Here is a 17,623-nt window from a genome sequence, read left to right as displayed (position 1 = left end):
TGAGGAGCAGAACATTTCAGAAAATTTTCTGTTCCAATGGCAGTGTAAAAATGTTGAGATGGAATTTATTATGTAAATTCCATCCTGTAATTTTTCCACTGGGACCCCTATACATTTTTATGTAGCAACTGCAGTGTAAAATGACTGCAGCCACTTCATAAGAAGCAGGCCTAATGAATACGACATTCCCCCTCTGACAAACTCCGCAATACAGGAAGGCTGTGTAAAAGTGCCCTAGTGTAATCAACCACATCGGGACACACTGGAGGGAAGTATAGCTAATTTTTTTTTCCCCCCAGAATAATTCCAAAGTTTCTGTGTAAAAATACCAATTGTATGAAATAGAAAGGAGACAAAATGACCCCTGGATGATTGGGGCAATTGAGTAGTGGTGCAGATCAAAATATAAAAGGTTTAGCTTTTTGCAAAACCATAACTGACACTTAACAGCAGTAAACTCACTTCAAGAGGGTTTTGCAAAAAAAAAAATTAATGAATTGAAAAAGGGAACTGAGTTCCTTCATCATTTCTGTATTTTTTACTGGAAATCCTGTTGGACCTGCTGACTTTTTCTTGTAAAGAAGCAATGAACATTTCAAGTCAACAATCATTTACCAAAGCATGAAAGACACCAAAGGAAATCCTGTCAGTGGGAGGCACAGAGCTTCTTAAAACAGTGTTCCTGGAAGAGTAGAGGAAGTGAATTAAACTGAAATTGAAAAGTTAAAAAAAAAACTGTAGATTCTGGTAATCTAAGGTTAAAGCAGAAAATACTTGGTTACCCTTAAGTAGGTGGGGTCTTGGAGCAGTACACCAATGAACGATGGAAGCCTCTAGTGTTTTTTTCTGTAGGCAACCCTGCCCTCTGGAAACAAAATACAGCACATTCAATAGGAAACTGCTGGCGCTGTACCTAATGGTCAGGCATCTTCGCTCTTTATTTTGGAAGGCAGGGATTTCATAGTTTTTACTGACCACAAACCACTAACATTCACCTTCACAAGGCATCAGATCCCTGGTCAACCCGCCAGCAGCGCCACCTATCTTATGTATTTGAGTTTTCAACTAGGATTAAAATATCTGATGACCAGACCCGTTCCTCTGTTCAAGCAGTACGTGCCATCTCTCAGCAATAGGACAATGAACTCCAGGCTTAGAGAACTGCTGTCACGAGTCTGTAACTCGAGGATGTAGGCTTTGGGCTGCAAGATTCTACTCACCTGTGTGACTTTTCCACGGGTCAGCCTCGCCCTATCGTTCCTGCTGCATAGAGACGTTGCATTTTTTATGCCATTCATGGATTGTCCCACCCCTCAATTTGAACGATGGACCATCTGAGAGCCGACATGTTTGTATGACATGGACTCAAAAAGCAGGTCATGTACTGGGCAAAGACGTGCATGGACTGCCAATCTGAAAAAGTGCAAAGGCACATGAAGATGCCGCTTCAGCCTTTCCATCCACCGCAGCACAGATTTGACCACGTGCATGTCGACATTGTTGGTCTGATTCCAATGTCACAAGGGTCTAGGTACTTGTTAACAGTTATCGACAGATTCATTAGGTGGCCAGAATCAGTTCCTATGATGGACTCATTGACCAGTTCATGCACCAGAGCTTTTATTTCTGCCTGGGTATCTCCATTTGGCCAACACACACATCACCTTCTTCAGAGCCCCACAGTTTACCACCGCACTCTGGGAATGCAGCTCCACCACATGGCAACCTACCACCCACTGTTGAATGGCCTGATGGAGCAGTTCCATAGGTATATGAAGTCTGCACTGATGGCCCACCTCCAGGGGCCTGATTGGGCAGATGAGTTGCCCTGGATCCTCCTGGGAATAACAATGGCACCCAAGGAGGATCTCAACTCTTCATCGGCAGAGTTGGTTTATGGAGCCCCACTCATTGTACCTGGGGAGTTTGTGCCTGCAGCACACAGATAGGAAGTTCCGCCAACTGAAGTCCTAGGCAGATTGTGGGAGTGGCTTGGAAAATTGGCCCCAGTTCCCACGTCAAGACATGGAACAATGACAACCTTCATCCCAAAGGAACTCCGGGACTGTAAGTTTGTGTGTAGAGGTCCAGGTGGGCCACCCTTATAGAGATCATATGAAACTCCCAATGCGAAGGCGTGGACCGTAATGGCACCAGAGGTTTAGCCTCCTATCACCAGTTTTGGAGGGGGGGGGGGGGGACGTAGTGGCTTACCAAAGGCTTAATCGAACTGGCTCAGGAGGTTCCAAGTGACATCATGACATCGCAAGGCAGGGTTTTAAAAGCTGCAGGTGACTGTTTGAGTAAGCGACTTTTACTGAACTGCGTCTGATCATTTTCTCATTCTTCATTTCACACTGCGACACAGTTGCTACAAGCTCATGTATACAAAGTCTCCAAGAATAGTAGGAAACTGAAAGATTGGGAACACTTTAAAAAATCAACAAAGAACACACACACACGAACATGCTTTTCCCTCTTGTAGCTTTATTGAATATCTATACATGGATGTGATTTTAAAATTCAAATAAAATTTAAAAAATGTCTGTCCATGATCTCATGCACTGCCATACTGAGACCACTTGCAAACTGAATGAACAATGCCTCATATCTATGTGGGCATCCTCCAACCAGATTGCATTAATATCAAGTTCTCCGGTTTCAGATGCAGCACAACTTAAGGGGGTGTCCCTACCCTGCTAATTTGATTAAGCTCTGTAAACAGCAGGGGGTGCGCCTGAGATCCAGAAACTGAATTATGAGCCACACCTGCTGGACAATTTCTGTCCCTAATGCAATTTGTAACCTGTATTGCTTAATTATATAAATGCAATAATATATTTGGTTAAGGAGGGAATAGCACACTAATTTGAGTAAAGAGGCACAAAGAAAGGCATAACAATGTATTATCTGACAGCAAAATAATCCTGGTAAAACAATTAAGTGCCCTCTGGGAAGGACATGAATGCCTACCATTTGAGTGTATAGAGAATGATTTTATAGAGTTACTTAGAGTATGTAGCTATAGATATTGTTATTATTGATCTACCTGGGACCTTAAAGATTAAGTTGGCTAAGTGGTCAGAAGAAACTGGGTTGAATGGATAAAAGTATTGTCATTGGCTTTATTTGAAATGTGTATAACCCCCGCACAACAGTACGGGGTTAACCCCAGCTGAGGTTGTGTATAAGAGGCCAATCTAAACACCTTGGGGATTTTTGTGCATTAAGTGACAGAATGGCCATCTGTACAGCATCTAACCAAAGCACTGTCAGTCCTACACTCACAGGTGAAAGGGACTCAGAGACATCCTGAGGAACCCATCGACAGCAAACAGGTGCCCCTCCTCCAGCCCGGTGACTACACGCTGATTTGAAATTGGAATCAAAAGAAATTAGAACCCCGCTAGAAAGGCTCTGTTCAAGAGCTGCTGACCATTTCTGCCGCAGTGAAGGTTGAAGACAACTGTGGTGGATACATTGCTTGGACTGTAAATGAATTGGAAAAGCTGACTAAGACTCTCAGCATGGGCAATGTCAAATGAGACATGAAGTAGCAGTGTTAATAACTGCACAAGGACCACAGATTACTATTGCCAGTGCTTTCAGGGTTGCTATTTATGGCCCTATGTGGACTATAACAAGTTTAAAGGACCAAAGTTTTTCTGGCCTGACATACCTGTACCCTCTAGCTACGATTTCAGAGTAACTGATGCTTTGTGCTACTGTAACTTTCAGATGAGAAAGAACATAGAACAATGCAGTACAGAACAAGCCCTTCAGCCCTTGATGTTGGGCTGACACATATATTCCTAAAAAATGTATTAAATCCTCCCTATCCCACAACCCTCTATTTTTTCTTTCATCCATGTGTGGGTCTAAAAGTCTCTTAAATTCCCCCACAACTCTGTAAAAAAATTTTTTTTTTTTTTTTTTTTTAAATTTTTTTTAAATTACTCCTGATGTCTCCCCTAAATGACCCTCCCTCAATTTTGTGCACATGTCCTCTGGTACCATCTTTTAAGGAAGCAGCAGTTGCATCACAAATACCACCTCTGGAAGCATGTTATCAAGACAGGTAAACTGCTCGTACTGGATATGTGGCACTGGAGCATATACCTGGGTCTCAGGAGAGACCACCCATTGGTGGGACACCCAGCTAAGCCATAAATTGTGGACAGGGTGTTGCTATCTGTCCTATATCAACCCCCATTTATAAACCTTGCCTCACTTGCAAGAGCATCCCCACCTGGGAAGGGATAAGCAAGGAATTTCTGAAAGTGAAAGGTTCTGGATAATTGGTTCTCTCTTATGGATGTTCCTGGAATTCACATGAAATCATTAACCTACCAGCATCTCTGGAACAACTGGCAAATTGTACTGTTTTATCAGAGTCAAGTAATGGCCATAACTGCTGAAATGACTGCAATACATCATGTTATAATTCAAAAATTGGGCGGCCTTGGACATTACTGGCTGAGAAAGGTGGTACCTGTGCAGTTGTGGGCCAGGATTGCTGCACACAAGTCCCTGACTTGTCTGAAAATATTACTTTCCTAGCTAAGCATATTAAAGGTAGATCTCCATCAAGTCTCTCATCCTTCTACCCTCCAAAGAGAAAAGTCCCAGTTCTACTAACCTTGCCTCCCATAAGGCTAGTTTTCCAATCCAGGCAACATCCTGGTAAATCTCCTTTGTACCCTTTCCATAGCTTCCACATCCTTCCTATACTGAGGTGACCAGAACTGAACACAATACTCCAAGTGTGATCTTATCATAAATTTGTAGAGTTACAACAGGACTTCTCTATTCCTGAACTCAATACCCCTATTAATGAAGCCCTGCATCTCAAAGGCCTTCTTAACTATCCTATCAACCTGTGCGGCGACCTTGAGGGATGTATGGATTTCAACCCCAAGGTCAACCACACTCTTAAGTAACCGACCATTAACCTTGTACTTAGCCTTCTGGCTTGTCCTTCCAAATTGCATCACCTCACTCCTATCCAGATTGAAATCCATCTGCCACTTTTCTGCCCAACTCTGCATCCTGCCTATAATCCTCTTGTAACCTTCAACAACCTTCAGCTCCATCCACAACTCCTCCAACCTTCTTACCATCTGCAAACTTACTGACCCATCCTTCTGCCTCTTCATCCAGGTCATTTATAAAAATCATAAAGAGCAGAGGTTCCAGAACAGATCCCTTCAACACCCTACTAGTCACCGACCTTCAGACAGAATACTTTTCCTTCCACTACTAGGTTCTGCTTTATTTCGACAATCCAATTTTCCTTCCACTACTACTACATTCTGCTTTCTTCCTTCAAGCCAATTTTTCATCCACACCGCCAAGGTCACCTATCCAAAAAAAGTTATAATTCCAACTTCAGGGAAAAAAAGGACATCCTTCATGTCATCACCATCTTATTCTCAGAAACAACCCAGTAGAATACATTTCCTTTTTCATAATCTAAGGACAAAATTGCTGCAAGATTTCTTTATCTTGTATTCCAATCCATATACAACTTACTATTTGATTCCCTAATAGCTTGTATGTTGGCAAACTAACCTTTAATTAATTGAGCCTTGGATACCATCATTTAAAATCTCCAAACTTTAATTTTGCATTTTTCACTTTGGTAACAATTTTACTTGCATAACCTATACATCTCCAGCTCACACAATATATTTACAGGTGCTACCTCTTACTTTCCCCAACTATTTTAATAGTTGTGAAATATAGATTGCACTTCTCACCAAGTTGTGACATGGATGCGAAAAATCCAAAATATATAGTCACTTATTGTGAGAGTTATATTGCTAAAAATCTCCAGCACTTAGCAGTACAGGCAGTCCCTGGGTTGAAGGAACCCATTTACAAACAGCCTCCAGTTCCGAAACAGCAAGACAGCCGGAAGTAGAATGGCATCAACTTCCACTTTAAGAGTGGTTGAGTTTAAATTGTTGTTCTTAAACAATAAGAAATCTGAGGCAGTGCTGGCAAAAATCCCATTTCTTGAGAATTTGATTATTTTGTTTCAACTGAATATTAACCAAATTGCAAATGCAATTGCAAAGCAGCGAGCGGGCGAGGGAATAAGTGGCCTAGTGGAGGGGAGGGAGAGTGGGAGCAGCCAGGAGGGGGTGAGGGAGGGGTTGGGGGGGGGGTGAAGCAGGCGGTAGGATGTTTTAGTGTATTGGGAAGTGTTTTATATGCATATATAGGTAAAATATAGAAAGGTAAAATATATACAATATACTAAGATTGACTGATGCTAAATAAGGATTCTAATTCATGACAGATCTAGGAAATGGAATTAGTTTTTAATCTAGGAATTGCCTGTATTTCAAACTACAAAGATGATAGAGACAGATTGGAGCAGGATACAAACAGGTTTGTGGAAAGGTCACTTCATAGTCAATCAGGTTTATTGAAGACAAATGAAAGGAAATAGATTCAGGTAGGATAAATGAAGTGAAATATAGGATGAAAGATACAAGTCAGGGACACATTCAAAGGAACACAGCCAAGTCCTCATTAAGGGCTCAGTAGTGGAGAGGGTCAAGAACTTCAAATTCCTGAGTTTCAACATCTCAGGATCAGGATCTGTCCTAGAGCCTCCATGTTGATGTGATCATAAAGAAGGCTTGCCAGTAGCTATGTGAAGTGTCTGAAGAGATTCGGTATGTCACCAAAGACTCTCAAAAATTTCTACAGGTGTACAGTGGAGAGCATTCTGGCTGGTTGCATCACTGTATCAGGAAATCATGGTATGGAGGTGCAAACTCTCAGGACAAAAGAAACTCCAGAGAGTTGTTAGCTCAGCCTGTGACATAACAGGCACTAGACTTCATTCCATCAAAGACATCTACATGAGGCAGTGTCTTTAAAAAAAAGTAGCCTCTATCCTCAAAGACCCTCACCACCTACGCCATGCCCTCTACACTCTTTGTAACGCAAATAAAAGCTCTCACAACTGGAGGGAGAACACGCTCTTTTATTTGCTTATAACAAGGATAAATCTTGCAATGGGCTCAGGGTTTAGGCCGATTATATATGGGTAGACGGAGACAGAGCCAGCCATCTGCACAACCCATCACCAATGAATCTCAGTTCACTGCATTCACCCCTTCCTGCAGAATTTGGGCCTGCAGATGAAGACAAAAAACAGATTCAGCAAGAATAAAAATCAAAATATATGTTACAAGGTCAAACCAGCAACCACAAAGGAGGCATATCACACAGGGGTAAAGATGAACAATTAGTTTATTAACAAAAATTCACCTTCAAACTTTAATTCAAAATCCCCCCCTTTTATAACAATGCCCACTGGTTACTATGCAAATTTCTATAACAGTGTAAAACTAATAAATACCCCAGCCTATATATAACATGCGTAATTAACGTCTAAGTTATATTTCCAACCAGCTCACAGGAAAAACTTAGACACAAAACATAACAACTGGCTTGGTCCGGATCCTTCTAGCTGCCTTCGGAATGTTCATCCTTTTTGAAGTCCCAACATTCTAAACTGTCCTCCAGACCATGACTCATGCTCTGGGCCTTCATCCACTCCACAGCACCCCCAGTGATGGTTTATCGTCCAAGTCCAGAAATTTTTAGATAATTTTCTGCACATGTCAGTCAGTCTCCCACTCTCTCAGCAGTCCACCTTCACCCTTGGCTCTCTAAGGCAAACTGTCATTTTTTTTTTAAACATAAAACCACACAACACATAGGTCAATACACAGCACAGAACTCTGTAACATAGACACATTTATTTACAGATTTAAATGATCCAGGGTTCTGGAAATCCTGAAGGAGCGGCTCAGCACCGATAGGCCTTGGGCTTCTTTGGTCTCCTGGTCCCCTCATAGGGGAGGCAAATGGAGTGGAGCACCATGGGTAGGATATCCTGCCAGCGTGAGTCTGGAAGGCCTCTTGACTTGGGGCCAACTTGACAATTTCCAGATCATGGCATTCTCTTTTTCAACCTGTCCATCCCCCCCGGGGGTTGTAGCTAATAGTCCTGCTGGAGGCAATGCCTCTTGCCAGCGGGTACTGACACAGGTCCTCGCTCATAAATGATGAGCCCCAATCACTACAGATAGCCGGGATACCTGAACAGGGTAAAAATAGAATCTAGGGCCTTGATAACCAAGGATGTGGGATAGCAAACAAGAAGTGGGAGTAATCATCAATGATACAGAGGAAGAAAGTGTTTCACTTCATGGAGGGGAGAAGTCCCTTAAAAATTGACACAGAGCCATTCGAAGGGCCTGGATGACTTTATCAGGTGTGCCTTAGCAGGATGGTACAAGTGCAACTTGCACTCCGCGCAGACCTGGCAGGACCTGGTCATTTCCCTAATATCTTCCATTGAGTAGGACAGATTGCATGCCTTGACAAAGTGGGGCATGTAGAGACAGCAATTGGCCAGTGTGTGCTGAGGCACAGCTTCCTCTGGATAAGGCACCTGGAGGCTCATTAAGGGCTCCTGGCCGATAGGCAGTCATAATTGTAGGTGGAAAGTTCGATCCTCCACCTAGCAATTTTGTCATTTTTGATTTTTCCCCTCTTGAGGTTATTGAACATAAATGCGACAGAGCACTGGTCAGTGAGGAGTGTGAATTTTCTAACAGCCAGATAGTGCCTCCAGTGCCTGATGACCTCTACAATGGCTTGAGCCTCTTTTGCCAAAGAAGGATTCCAGAGGTCATGGCCTTTCAGGGTCCAGAAGACAAATACAACTGGCCTGCCTGCCTGCCTGGCTAAGGGTAGTGGCCAGAGCCATGTCCAAAGCATCACTTTCCACTTGGCAAGGTACATTTTCGTCCACCGTGTGCATGGTGGCTTGGTTTCGGACATAGGTAAAAGCCATTTGGGCTTCAGCTGAGAGGGGAAAAGTAGTGGATTTTAAGAGGGGACGAACCTTACCGGCATATTGAGGGAACCACTGGGCATAATATGAGAAAAACCCCAGGCATCTTCTCAAAGCTTTCAAGGTCCTTGGAATAGGAAGCTCTAACGGGGGGGGGTCAGGGCAAATAATACCATTCTCCACATGTAGCCAAGGATAGCCAGTCGTTTAGTCCTGAACACACATTTGCTGGAGTTACGAGTGAGGTTCAGGGCTTTAGCTGAGTGGAGAAAGCTCTGAAGGTTGGCATTATGATCCTCCAAGGTATGGCCACAGATAGTGACATTATCAAGGTTGAGGAAGGTAGCCTTCAACCTATACTCGTCCACTATCCTGTCCATCTGCCTCCAGAAGATAGAAACCCTATTGGTAATACCAAAAGGATCCCTCCGGAATTGATGGAGATGGTCGTTTGCCTCAAAAGCAGTATAAGGAAGGTCTTTGGAATGGATTAGCAGCTGGTGAAAGACAGCATTCAGATCAATGGTCAAATAGACCCGATACCGTGCAACATAATTCACCCTGTCTGTAATTTGAGGGAGGGGGTATGCATCCAGGAGTGTGAAACAATTAATTGTTTGGCTATAGTCAATTACTAGCCTGGACTATTTTCCCCTTTTACTACCACCACTTGTGCTCTCCACAGGCCAGTGCTAGGTTGAATGATTTTCTCATTGACTAGGCATTGAATCTCTGATTTTATGAACTCTCGATCAACAGCACTGTACTGCCTGCTTTTTGTAGCAATCAGCTTGCAATCCGGAGCAGGTTTGGGAAGAGGGATGGGGGGGGGGGTCAATATTAAGTGCAGAGAGGCTGCATGTGTGGTCCGATTTTAATGGCCCTCCTTTCCGAGCAGTTATGGGATGGAGGGGACCAGAATACTCCAAGATCACACTTTTAAGGGGACACAAAAAGTCAAGACCCAACAGTAGTGGAGCACACAAATCATTAAGCACATACAACCAAAGTTTACAAAATTCACCCCTCTCCCCAAAAACAACTATACAGTACAATGTTCTTGAGTACAAGTAGAGTGCGAATGAGATGCTAAATATATATATATGGTAATTAGAAGCATACAGTCCAAGTTTGTATTCCCAAACAGTCTGAGAGTCCATGAAACTTTCTGTAGAGCTGCTGTCAATTTAGCATCTAGTTGGGTATCAGTTTACCTTGACAGTCACTGGAGAGTTGCTGAATTGATGCGGTCTATCTTGGTCCAGAACCATCGATGCTAGGACCCCGGAGACTGCATAATCCTCCTTGCTTGAGTAGGCCCCTCCTTCCTGATGCATGAGCAGGAAAGATGGCATCGACCTCGTGGCACAGCAAGATGGCCGCCCTTCTTTCTCCTGATGATGGTGCTAAATTCAAATCAAGATGGCCTCTGAGGCTTTTCATGCCAGTTTCCATCTGCCACCCTCCTTTGGCAAGTAGTGCAGCAGGTGAGTTTGGGGTCGAGGGTGATGGCTTGGGGCTGGAGTCAGAGTTGGGAGCTGTGGATTTTCCAGGGCTTCCCTTCACATGGCATATCCTCACCCAGTGTCCCCTTTTACCGCAGCTGGAGTAGACAGAGTCCTTAGCTGGGCATCAAGCACGAGGATGCTGGCTTCTACCGCAGAAGAACTCCCTGGCACGAGAGGTGGCTGCCGTTAGGGCAGGGGCATCCGGTCCTGAGAAAGGTTCACTGGGGAGAGCGTTGTCATTGGCTTCGAGGTCGTCAGTCTTGAGCTGGGGCCTGTTCAAGGGGCTTGGCCAGTCTTTCTTTCCCAACTCAAGTAGTCACTGCCTCATGCATTTCGAGCAGACCACCGCAACTAGGGTGTCTTGGATCTGCTCTTCCTCACGAATGTGACCTGTAGCCATTTCATACCAGCACTTCTTGGCAAGAATCCACAGGTCAAGCAGATAGTCGTCGTTGGTCTTTCCAGGCCATTGCTGATGTAGAGCAAGTCAATGCCTCGCCAAGAATTCGTTTTGTAACTTCAGGAACCGTGCCTTCAAAGCCTCAATGGCAGCATCGTAGGTTTCAGAGTCCCGAATGACTGCATACCCTTTAGTCCCTACCCTAGGAATGAGGGCCAACCAGGAGTTCATCCGAGTCGAACACGTCCCTGGTTGCATTCAGGTAGGCCTGGAAGCAGTCCAGCCAGTAAGCAAACTCCTCAGCATCTAGTGTTAGAGAGTCAATCAGGAGCGTACTCTGCTTGAGCAGCGCTTCCATCTTGTCGTAAGCTAATAAAATTGTAGCACAAATAAAATCTCTCACAACTGCTTTTATTAGCTTATAACAAAGAGTAGGGTCTTACAATGGTCTACAGTAAGGCTCTGGGTTTAGGCGGGAAACCTAGGTTATAGATGGGGCAGAACCTGGGTGAGGGGGAGGAGGGAGGAGCCAGCAATCAGCACAACCCATCACCAATGAATCTCACTCAGTTCACTGCATCGGGCTAAAAAGATACAGGAGCCTAAAAACGAGCACAAGGACAGTTTCTTCCCCAGCCAATAATCAATGAATCAAAGACACTGCCTTACTTTTCGTCCACAATTATTATTTTTTTATACCGATTGTGCTAAGATGGTCATGATATCAATATTTGCACCATAATGCTGCCACACAACACCGCATTTCGTGACTTATTCATGACAATAAATTCTGATTCTGAAGAGTTGCAAGAGCAAATAGATATAATTGAAAGGAAATGGGTAAGAAAACAAATTCTGGGCTTAGTAAAAGTAAAGAATACAAAAGCAGGAAATTCAGTTCAATTTCAACAATTAAGGCCAGACATGCAATTTATTATCTCCATGCTAATCTCTACATTACAGGAATAATTTAAAAGTATCATAAAAAAGTACAGAGGTTAGTTACAAAACTGGTTCATGGGATAAGGATCTATATATAATTCCAAGTATAGGTCAGAGAGAACAGTTTCTCTGTAGAAGGGGAGATCAGATTCCTTAAACTTTGTGTACATATCAGGACAGAATTAAAAGTGAGAGCCTCATCCACAAGGGGTTTAGAACTAAAGTGAGAATTCTACACTGAAGTATATCAAATAGTACAGCACAGGAACAGGCTCTTCAACCCGATCAATACTAAAACTTGGTTGCCTCATTATCGCATGCTTGATACTCTGAACTATCCCCGCCATTCATGTATCTATCAAAAAACCTCAAACCTCAGTAGTTGTATTTCTTCCCACCACTACAGCCCATTCCAGAAACCTACCACTCAACTATGCTTAAAAAAAAATTGTCCCTCACCTCATCCCCTCTCTCAAAATGCACAACTTCTAGTGTGTGACATTTTTACCCTGGAATGAAATTTGACCACCAATCCTTATAATTTTATAAATTTATCATCGAGATCAGCCATTGACATCCAGAGAAAACAACCCAAGTTTGTCCAACCTCTCCCCATAGTTCATACTCTCTAATCCAGACAACAGCCTGATAATCTCATCTGTAACCTTTCCAAAACTGCCGCATCATTTCTGTGATGAGGGTTCCAGAATTGCACACCATGTTCCGTGTAACCCAGCCAATTTTTTTTTTTTTTTTTTTTAATTAAATATTCAGGACTTCCTCACTATTATACTCAAAAGCTCCATCCAATGAAGGAAGGAATATCATGCCTTTTTTACCAACCTCTCCTTTTCTGCAGCCACTTTAAAGATTCTATGGACCTGTACTTCCCCCCCGCCCCCCCCGCCCTCCCACCACCACCAGATCCCTCTACACGTCAATGCTTTTAAGAATCTTGCCATTAATTCTATCTCCTCAAATGCATCACCACTCTCTTGTCCCCATTAAATTCCATCTGCCATTTTTCTGTCCATATTTGTAACTCTGCCCAGATGAATGTCCAGTTATATTCTTTGTTCACCCTCTACATTGTCCACAAATCTTATCATCTGCAAATATATTAAGCCACCCTCATAACTTATCATCCAGTTAAACAAAAAGTCTGCAGACACTGATTGTAGTTTACACAAAAATCCTGGAGAAACTCGGCAAGTCATGCAGCGTTCTTTATGTAGAAGAGATAAAGATACATGACCAATGTTTCAGCCTGAGACCACCATCAGCATATGAGCAAAAAGCATCCAGGCACGCAAATTAAATAAAGGTGGGGGAGAGGCAGAGGCCTACAGGCAAGAGGTCATGGGTGGATATGGGTGAAAGGGTGCAAGAGAAAAATGCTGAGGTGATAGGGGAGAGGACAGCTCTCCGAATGGTGAGGGAAGAGGGTGAAATGTTAGAGGAAAGGAGATAGGGGAACAACCTAACAGAAACCAGAGAAGTCAACTTTAATGCCATTCAGTTGGAGAGTGTCCAGACGGAATATTAGGTATTGCTCCTCCAATTTCCAAATGGCATTGGTTTGGCAGACATGTTGACTCAGGAATGGAGCAGGGAATTGAAATCATTGGTTACTGGGAGGATCCTGCCATTGCTGTGTACAGAGTGAAGTTTCACTCCAAGTTTGTGTCCAGTCTCTTTGATTTAGAGAAGGTCACAACGCGAACATCAGATCCAGTCGCTGACCTCAGGAGATTCGCAAGTGAAGGGTTTCTTTATTTGGAAGGATCGTTTTGGTCTCCAAATGATAGTGAGGGAGGGAGGAGTTGTGGGCACAAGAGGAATATTTCTTGCTGCCACAGGTGTAGGTGCCAAGAGGCAGATGAGTGGAAAGTCAAGTTTATTGTCATCTGATTGTACAAGAACATCCTGATGAAACAGTGTCCTCAGTGCGAAACATGCAGACACACAACCAGACATAACACATACAAACACTGAATATTCAGGACAAGTATTTTATTTATAAAAATAAATTATTGATGCTTTGCACAAATGAGAGTCTTGGATGGTTAGTGTGAGCAGCTCCTTTGGTTGTTCTCACTGCTAGTGAGAAGAAGCTGTTCCTCATCCTAGTCGTGCTGGTTCTGATACTCCTGTATCTCTTTCTCAATGGGAACAACTGAAAGACGTGTGCAGGGTGGAAAGGTTATCAATGATTTTGCATGCCCTCATCTGACAGCAATCCCGATAGATCACATCAGGGTGGGGGGAGGGAGGGAGACTCAGGTTATCCTCTCTGCCACTTCTATGGTCCTGTAGATTGACCTCCAATCCATTTCTTTGCAATAACTGTACTACACTATGATGCAGCCAGCCAGGATGCTCTCAGTGGAGCTCCTATAGAAAATTAACATAAGGATAGCTGGTAGCCTTGCCCGCTTCAGTCTTCTCGGGAACTGTAGTCACTCTTATACCTACGTGACAAGTGAGGATATGTTGAATGTTCACGATAGGTCACTAGTTAAGTGAATTCCAAGGAACTGGTGCTCTCCACTCTCTCTACTACAGATTTGATGATACGTAGTGAAGGGTGGTCATTCCTGATCCTCCTGAAGTCGACAATCATCTCCTTCGTCTTGTCCACTTTGAGAATCAGGCTGATACTCACACCATTTTACGAGTTTGTCCACCTCTTTTCTGTGGTGCAACCCAGCCAAGTGCCAGTTCGGCTTTGAGACAATAGATTTCATGGGACACCGTATCATCCAAGAGAGGGTCACACCACTGCCGGATAAGGTGGAAGCCATCCAACATTTTCCCAGTCCAAACACCATCAAAAGCCAACAGGAATTCCTAGGGATGGTGAATTTTTAATAATCATTTTCTCCCGGGAGCAGTCACCCTCATACAACCCATTTGAACCTCATCAAACTTGGTAACAAGACGCTCCAGTGGACACACAACACCATTGAAGCATTCCAGGCAACTAAAGCGCTACTAGCAGAGGCCACATCTTTGACCCATCCAAATTCTTCCTCCCCCCAGCCCTTACAACAGATGCATCAGACAGAGTGGTTAATGCGGTGCTGGAGCAGTGAGTCGATGAACAGTGGCGACCCCTGGCCTTCTTCAGCAAACATCTCTGGAACCAGAACTCAAATACAGCAGGCTCAACTGCAAAATGATATTTCCAGTACATGTTAGGAGGAAGAATCTTTGTCACCTACACAGGCCACAAATCACTCATCCATGCACTCAGCAAGGTCTCAGACCAGTGCTCTGCGAGGCAACAATGACATCTCTCCTACATTTCCGAGTATACAATTGACATTCGCCACATCACAGGCAAACCAACGTGATGGCCAACGCGTTGTCCAGGCCGGTCAGTCATCGCCGCTACCTCAGAAAGATTCAATGTTACTCAGCTGGCCAAAGACCAAGCAGGGGATACGGACGTCCAGGCCCACAGAGATCACCAGCCTGAATGTTAGCGATTTCTGTCCTTCACCAGAGAGCCTGACTTTACTGTGCGACACGTCCACAGGTTTTCCCTGACCCATCCTTCCCACGACCTGGCGATGGTTGGTATTCAACCAAATTCACAGTCTGTCACATCCTTCCATAAGGTCCACGGTCTGCCTGCTGACTGACAAGTTTGTGTGGCATGGCCTCCATCGCGTTGTAACTCTATGGGCCAAGACTTGTTTAGACTGCCAATGCACCAAAGTGCACAGACACACCAAGGCCCTGCTCTAGTTTTGATCAGCTTAGCACTGATTTGACCATGTGCACATCGTCGACCCACACCCCATGAGCCAAGGTATGCGGCATTTATTCAGAGTTATCAACCCTTTTATCCGTTGGCTCGAAGCGATACCCATGCTCACATACATCACAGAGACTTGCGCCAGAGCTTTTCTTGTCCATTTGGGTCACACGCTTTGGCGTCCCGACTCACATCACCTCAGACCAAGCGGGCCAGTTCATGTCCTCACTCTAGGTCAGTGATTCCCAACCTTTTTCTTTCCACTCACATACCACTTTAAGTAATCCCAATGGTATTGGTGCTCTGTGATTAGTAAGGGATTGCTTAAATTGGTACGTGAGTGGGAAGGGAAGGTTGAGAATCACTGCACTAGACCCAATTGTTACTGAAATATTTTGCTCAAGACAAATGGTCATTGGCCCATTTCCTTTGGAGTTATGAAACCATGCACATAACGAGTCAATTAGGTATGATTAAAACAGTGGTTTTCAAACTTTTTCTTTCTACCTGCATATCACCTTAAGCAATCCCTTACTAATCACAGAGCACCTATGGCATAGGGAATACTTAAAGTGGTATGTCAGTGGAAAGAAAAAGGTTGGGAACCACTGCTCTAGATCAACCTAGCCAAGTTCTGCGCAGCTAGTTACTCCACACTATGGCCTACCATACTCACGAAAACGGCCTTGTCGAATGTTTCCACCACTACCTGAAAGCAGCCCTGAAAGCTCGACTTACAAGGCCTGAATTGGATGGAAGAACTCCAATGGGTGCTGTTAAGAATTCACACAGCAGCAAAAGAAGACCTACCAGCATCATCAGCTGAGATGGTATACAGCTCTCCACTTACCATCCCAGGGGACATTTACTTCAACCCTCCCGGCCCACAACAGTGCTCTGCCACCTTCCTGGCATGGCTCTCCACCCTGCCACGTCCCAGCGAACCTGTTCACCGAATTTGTTTTCATTCCAAGAGGACAATAAGGGACAGCCCAACAATGCCCCTCTGAAGGCCCATTCAAGGTGATGCAGTGTGATGGTGTCATTTTCACATTGGACATTGGCGGGTGGCAGGACAGGTTTACCGTTGACTGCCTCAAGGCAGCACATCTGGACTCAGAACAGCATTCCCCAAATCAGACACATAGGCCACCACCCAAAGACAGTACGGTGACTTGCTCAAAGAGTGGCAGCGATTCTTGGGGGGGGCAGGGGTGGTGTAGCAGGTCGAGCAACCACGCAGTTAGAAGGGGTGAATCACCACCCCAGTCATCCGACACAAGATGGCACAGGCCCCCTTTCCCTTCCGAGGAGAAGCCCGCAATTGGTGGCATGTGTTGCCCAGGAGATGGCACCGCTTCCTGGTTGTGTGCCCTCGGATAGATAGTGAGGCCGCAATGGGCTGATGTCCCTCACAGGAAGTGGACGGTCCCCTCGAGCAGCACAAGTTATTCAAAATAAAGTTTGTTTTATTGGTTCCCCTCATGCTTTGTGGACATCTTTCATTTCAGTAGCACTGTCTTTATCAGACACTACAGCATGTATTTTTGGACATTTTCATGAGAAAGGATGGATGAAAATGGTGTAAAACTATGGATAGACAATGCGTCGAGCAGGAAGCCAGGTGGTTTACACAAGGAACAGAGTTTCTGGTCAGGGATCTGCTTCACAGCCACTCAACTGAGAAGATTAAAAGTAGATTAGCACTAAATAATACTTACATGGCAGTTATCCCAGGTGGTTTGACGTCTCTATTGCAACTTCTCAATGTTTGCTTGAATAAGCATTCAAAGACCACGTGCATCTCTTACTAGAGGAGATTACACTCAATGTCAATAGGTTACTCAATTTAAATGGCCAGTGAATGGGACAAAATATTTAGGAATGTGGGTAGAAACTATATTAGAGAATGTATATAATGTGGTGGCACACATCTCTGTAAGCAAACCGTCCCTTTTGTACCACCGTGCTGGCGGGGAAGCTGCAGAAGATTGCACCATTGGGGATTCCTCATTGCCTCATGGCTTAGGCCACAGCTCATGCCCTGGGTCACATGATGACATCACCGCTGTGCAGGGCAGAACTCTCATTGGCCTTGAAGGGGCACACGCGTGACATTCAAATAA

At 44.3% G+C, this 17,623-nt stretch overlaps 2 protein-coding genes and 1 long non-coding RNA gene across 7 annotated transcripts in view; 1 reads left to right on the top strand and 2 right to left on the bottom strand.

Moving 5' to 3' along the window:
* mfsd9 (major facilitator superfamily domain containing 9) overlaps positions 1-17,623 on the top strand; it is a 182,071-nt gene that overhangs the window by 134,609 nt on the left and 29,839 nt on the right. The window lies entirely within an intron of this gene.
* The window catches only part of LOC138739306 (sodium/hydrogen exchanger 2-like), a 74,484-nt gene that overhangs the window by 49,157 nt on the left and 7,704 nt on the right, over positions 1-17,623 (bottom strand). The gene's annotated exons all lie outside the window — the stretch shown is intronic.
* On the bottom strand, positions 6,981-7,895 carry LOC138739311 (uncharacterized). Its single transcript, XR_011342159.1, has 2 exons — positions 7,437-7,895; positions 6,981-7,151 (listed from the first exon to the last, which is right to left on the bottom strand). It is a non-coding gene; the product is annotated as an uncharacterized lncRNA (long non-coding RNA).

This window comes from Narcine bancroftii, chromosome 7 (assembly GCF_036971445.1).
Source record: "Narcine bancroftii isolate sNarBan1 chromosome 7, sNarBan1.hap1, whole genome shotgun sequence".
NCBI classification, from domain to species: Eukaryota; Metazoa; Chordata; class Chondrichthyes; order Torpediniformes; family Narcinidae; genus Narcine; species Narcine bancroftii.
The sequence above is the reverse complement of the archived record's forward strand: the minus strand, read 5'-3'. Positions and strand labels throughout refer to the sequence as shown.